The sequence below is a fragment of the Pollicipes pollicipes genome, unplaced genomic scaffold, assembly GCF_011947565.3.
Source record: "Pollicipes pollicipes isolate AB1234 unplaced genomic scaffold, Ppol_2.1 Scaffold_6686;HRSCAF=7923_pilon_pilon_pilon, whole genome shotgun sequence".
NCBI classification, from domain to species: domain Eukaryota; kingdom Metazoa; phylum Arthropoda; class Thecostraca; order Pollicipedomorpha; family Pollicipedidae; genus Pollicipes; species Pollicipes pollicipes.
This window is the reverse complement of record NW_023596921.1, coordinates 13,058,340-13,064,339: the sequence shown is the minus strand read 5'-3', so window position 1 is coordinate 13,064,339 and position 6,000 is coordinate 13,058,340.

Here is a 6,000-nt window from a genome sequence, read left to right as displayed (position 1 = left end):
TCAGCCTTTCAGGCTGAAAAAAACTTAAACTAAGGCTGAGGGGGTAGGTGCAATTATTCTGCCGTTTCCAATCTAGTAAAGGTTGCGCTTAACAGAAAATATTAGTGGATTTTTCGCAGCGAGATTTCGCGACTGAAAGAAAGTTGTATGTTTTAAGTCAATAACTGGAACTTTTATGCCCGCTCAAAGGAAAACAATCGAGGAAATCGCATTTTCAGTTTACAACCTCATACCTATGAGACCTTGCCTTGCTGAGACACAAAACCTACATAAGCGAGTTCCTTGTTTAATTCAGGTTGAAATGGTGCATTGCTTTATGTATTTGGACATATCTTTATGACATATGGCTCAGTTAATGTAACAACCGCAGCTGGCCGCGCGCGTTCCGCGGCACCTTCGGCTGCCGCCCACCGGCCGTTCAGGCCGTGGATCACCGCGCGGTGTTCTTAAAAACCCTTCTGCTCTGAAACCAGAAAATCTAGGAACACATTCTTGATATCAAGACACGTGCAATGGATGCCTCTGGGGACAACACAGATTTGAGCGCTATTACACAATATGTCGGGGAGGTGTCCTCAAAAGCCTTGGGGGTCGCATCGTCCCCCCATATAGTGGCGTCAACCGTATTAACCCCCATGGTTATAGTTGCGTCAACCGTATTAAGCCGCTATCAAGGCAGGGGTTAATACGGTTGAACGCAACTATAACCAATCGGTTACAGACATGAACTTTGAGAGGCACGCTGTAATGAAGCCAGTGACGGTTGTGATTGGTTAGCGAATGATGTCTCAGTAGACCTAGATTGATGAAGATGCATTGGTAGAAGGGTATTATTATTCACGTACCTACTTAAGCAGCCGGAGTGCCATATTTGTGCTGGTATGATGATGTTACAGAATCTTCGCCCTTGACTTTCCATCATCGTGGATGCTGAGTGCATGCTTGCTTTGCTTCTTGCTTTTTGAGGGCACCAATTTAATTGCTTGGCAGTGTCTTTTTTTGTTAATGCTCACGCCCGAGAAAGGAACAAGGCCGAAAGCTTGTCCTAAGTATATGGAACTTTTGGCTGTGGTGGAACGATGGTTTCTAATTACGCTGTTATACGGTATTTATTCCAGCGGTTTTTTCCTTCGTGTTGTTATACTTTAGCATGACTTTGAGTTCACAAGTGTGCGTTCTGTTTTTAACCGACCGCGATAAATCATGAGTACTACATGGCGGTACCTTCATTATGACCGCATTTGGTAGGGGAGACTGGGGTAAGTTGCATCATGACCAAGCAGCATCAGGGTGATTTATTTCGAATTTATGCGATGAATGGCAGTCTTAATTAACTGAGCTGATGCAGAGCAACTCGTCCTACCTTTCAGTGTGCTTTCGTTTCGCCCTACGTGCGTGTGTCTCGGGATAAGCGCGACAAATATGTTTTTTGCAATTCGTTGAAGAAAACTATAGCCGTCGCTGTAAATGTGTTGTTGGGCTCACCGCGTGATTACACCAGTCTGAAGGCTATGCTGAGCGGTGGAGAAGTTTATCTCTCGTATATACTGCAGAACATTTAGCGTCTGCTTTCCAAGGATTTCGGAGTGGTGCGAGGTTTCTTCCGGGATGTCCGGCGGTACATGTATCACATGTGCATGGGCATGCTGTATCAGTGATAAGATGTAATAACAATATGTCCAATGACCGACTTACTTCCGACTGTTTACTGACACGTTTACCATAAATTATTGCTACCCAGACAAGAAGTTGACGTTTACATTATCTACGTAGACCTGTGATTCCTGCCTGAGAAACCGAAACTGAAGCGGTGGTAGTTATAAACAAATATGGATTGATAAAAAGGGGAAAAAGAAATCATGTCGTTCTCACGACGAATCACGAAATTGCACAGACGAACGTGTTCTGTCCACATGTCGTAACGCATTCAGCTTCCTTGCGATGAAGCTTACTCTATGACAAGACAGCCATAAGCCCACCTTCCCCGTCATATGATACAACTTACCCGAAGGGTGGGACAAGTTGCTTCATTTGAAACGAGGACATTCAGATCTCATTTACCAAAAAACTAAGATGTGATCTTCAAAACTTGACCAATGCGTATGAAGCTGAAGGCTAAAGCTGTCAGCAGATATTCAAATCTTAGGCATATCCTCACTAGCTATAGCAGGAGGAAGTTCAGGGTCAAAACTGACTTCTTTGTCATGCCCAATCCCTTTAATTTTCATTTAATGATGTATAGGTCACACTTAAAGTTTATGTGACGGAAGAGCGCAACAAAGCGACGCCTAACTAAAGGAACGTTATTCGTTTGTGTTTGTGCTCGAGCATTGCTTGATGGCTTGATTGTGTGAAACTAACAGAAAAGTTGAGCTTACCCAATTCAATATTTGACAAGGCTCAAGTAATCCCACGTTGATCGCAATTTCCGCGACAAAACTGCAATTACGAGGAAAATGATGATAGGATTGGAGAGGAGACGCTCTTCTGTTTTCGCTTACCTGCAGTGTCTTGGTATCTGCTAGAAATGTAGTGAGTTTGCACCCATTTAACGCTAAAATAATTCCAATTTTTTCCCATATCGATGATGCCCGTCTATGAGGTATCGAACAAAACATAATTTGCGATCTAATGACTTATTCTGCCGCTATGCCGTGATAGTTGAACCGCACAAATAAACGGTCTTGACTACCATGCGGCACCATCACGCTGGTCGCTTATCCATTTACAATTCCATCTACATCGTGAGGGATCGACCGCAAACAAAGTTTAGGAGTACGCGCATGTGAGGAGTTAAAAAGGCCGAGGCAGAAATGGCGCACACGCCGGACGGCTTACGCAGCGCAAAGGCAATAACACCAAAGATGAGCATGATCCACACTGAGCGACTCACGTCATAGAGACCGAGGCCGCATCTTCACACTCGTGGCTTTGCCTGCACAAACAGCAGCCCGACGACGACCCTTGGTGCACGTCCGGACATTGGTCGCCACTAACGATGACACACGAGCGCCCATCAGGTGTCCTCTGTGATGGGTGTCGGCTGTCGCACGGGGCGCCGGCGCCCAACGGTCGACACTCAGTGTTATTGCGCGCCACTCGGCACTGTGATCAACGCACCTCGGCGAACAGCGCTCGTAGATGGCGCATTGTGGAGTGGAGGTGATGTGAAATGCAGTCGCGTTCCCTATTCCGTTACGACTTTGGGTCATCGATGGAGGCATACGACAGTGTTGATGACTTGTTCGATCACCGAGCACGATGGTGGCGTTGTCAAGATCAGCAAGGAATGCCTACGCATGAGAGCGTCTACAAAGCGAGGGCGTTAAGCGGTCTCTTAGATATGAATCTAGCAAATGCGTTAGCAGCCAGCAAAAACATCATTATCTCAATCGTGTAGTTGGTTATGTGCACGGCCTCAACAAAGCAATATGACTGGTTGGGTGCGTGGCCAAGACATACGCATCCACAAGTTTTACAGTCTTCCATTTATTGCCTTATCGTCGCACATGACGTGGGTCAGCATCTTGACCTCACGTGAAGTGAAAAAGGCATACCTTAACCTTACACACATTAGAATTTACACAACACTGGCCGTGCATGACTTTAGCCGACACATATCTGGTTATTGTGACGCTAAAATCAAGACATTGGTTTACTTGCCTAGTTAATTATGGAGTTTCAAGGGCGAGTCAACTGCATGGGTAGGGTGTCTTGCCTGAACAAAGCTTACCTGGTAGGATGTCTTGCCTGATAGAGTGACTGGGGCTTTGGTTAGCAAGTAAGTAGAGGGACATGTAATAATGGTTACGACCTTATATTCCAACATTTCAGTTCTCTCAAGCCTCCCAGTCAACGGCTGAAGCCAAACATGCCGCTAGTGCCGCAGAATCCAAACAACCGTGTCTCTCGGCTTCCTCATGCGCAGGCAATGCTCCTGCCGCGGTGTTACCGGTGCGTCGCATCGTTCAGTGTTTGGCCACCGCCCCGTCGCTCCGACTCTTGCCGCCCTTCATGCTCCGTCGCCTCAACGCAGGACGCTAATAACCTCGCGACCGGCGCCAGCATGCAAGTGCTGCCGTGTGTGTGTGTGTGTGTGTGTGTGTGTGTGTGCGCGCGCGCGCGCGCGAACGCGTAGGTTTGCGTATGCCCAAGTGACCGCACTGCCGGCACTTTGCCGGCTCCACTAGCTACTCACAGCCTCACTCCGTGGCCCAGCGAGTTTGTGCTGCGTTGCGCTATTTAATCGGGGACGTGGCAATCATTTAGGTGGTGGGTGACCAACCCAAGCGACGGCTGTGTGCGCGGTATTGCTGGTCACAGGTGGCTGTACATGCACCGAGGCTGTGCGAGCCTCTCAACTGTTTTCATTAGAGCGAACGCGGCGAGCGGAAATGAGGGAGCCATTGGCCTGGGTAGAGAGCATGGGGAGAACAATAGAGCGCAGGCATCTATACCAATAACATCCCACAGCACTCGGTCTTCAGTTATTTCATTCACCAGTTGTCTTTAGGTAAAGGATGGTTATTGCGATAGTAGTCTGGGAACAGCGGCACACATAAAGACGTTTGGTAATGATTCTGTCCGTTTCCAACGGAATTTTATCTCGACAGCATTGAATAGCTTCGGAGCGGGCTCGTGTGCCCTCGTACGAAAATAATGTCTGGGGACCGGATGACAACGCCTGCGGCGCCGCACCACGGCCGTTGCCTGGGATGGCGCCTGCGGCGGATGATCGGCGCCATCATCTGAACCGTGACGTACGCGCCGAGGGCGTGATGGAGACATGCATGCGGCACGGGGTGGATGGGCCGCACAGCGACTTCATCACGGTGCTCAGCGGGTGCGCGCGAGGTCGCGGTTCCCGCGTGACCTTCCGCGCGAGGTGAACCGCGCGCGAGGCCACGGCTTGCGCATGATCTTACACAGCCTGCTCGTCAGCTTCACACACTCCCTCATCAGCTGTAGTATCGTCATCAGCACGTACGAGCGGTGAGCGGAGAGCAATGAGCAGTACTGCAGGACCGCCCGCAGTGAGCGGCGTCTGACGCAGATGCCGACGGCCCTCTCGTGGCTGTCGACCAAGCAGGCTCTCCCGTGTCGCCCTGGCCTATCTCAGCGATCGCGGCCGGGTGCTCTCTTCCAACCCGACACAGCATGGCGTGCCCGTGCACGATGGCTCCCGCCAAATGCAGCCATTCGATCGTCCGGGCTAGGGTGTGCGGGCGTTGCGTGATGACGGCGTTTGCCAGGGCGATTGGTTATAAACAAACGCGACGCCGACGCGCAAAACATACGCATCCATACTCCGACAGGCAGAGTACCGGAGAATACGTTTTCATTCAATACTGCATGTTGGTATTCATCATTGTTACTTGTCGGCATCAGCAACATATCTGATGGCGTTTTTTGTTGACTATGTTTAGTTGTCGGGATAGCGGATGTCTGAGCCCACCCCCTCCGGCCAGGGTGAGTAAAACGCCCGCCAGTTGTCTGCTAATGACGCACCGTGAGTCGTCCATTCGCTTCCAGGAAACATCCTAAAGCTTTCATTCCGTGAAAGCATTCGCTGTAACATATTGACGAAGTTTTGGCGACGCAATCTTCCGTAATTACAGTTTCTACGCGCCAACGAGTTTTCTTTTATCCCAAGGGTTTCTTTAGAATAGCGCAACGACCCAGGGGAAGCCGGACAGTGATCCTTTGCGCCATTATAAAATATACAGGAAAAACGTGAACAAAAAAAGATGTGTAAGCTGTCGTAGACATCCAAGACTACCGGAGGTCCTCGGGTCTACGCCCGTCTCACCTTCGAGTCATTCTCAAATGTGTCGGACTCTAGCATCTTCCGACGGGATCTGACAGGTGCTGGATAGGCTAGCCGTTGAATCACATCTTCCAGACACCGACAACGAAGCAAACCGGTCCGGCGGTCCGAGCGAGTGCTGTGCTTAATGACATGATATGAATGACAAACCAGCCACGGCATTATACAACAGT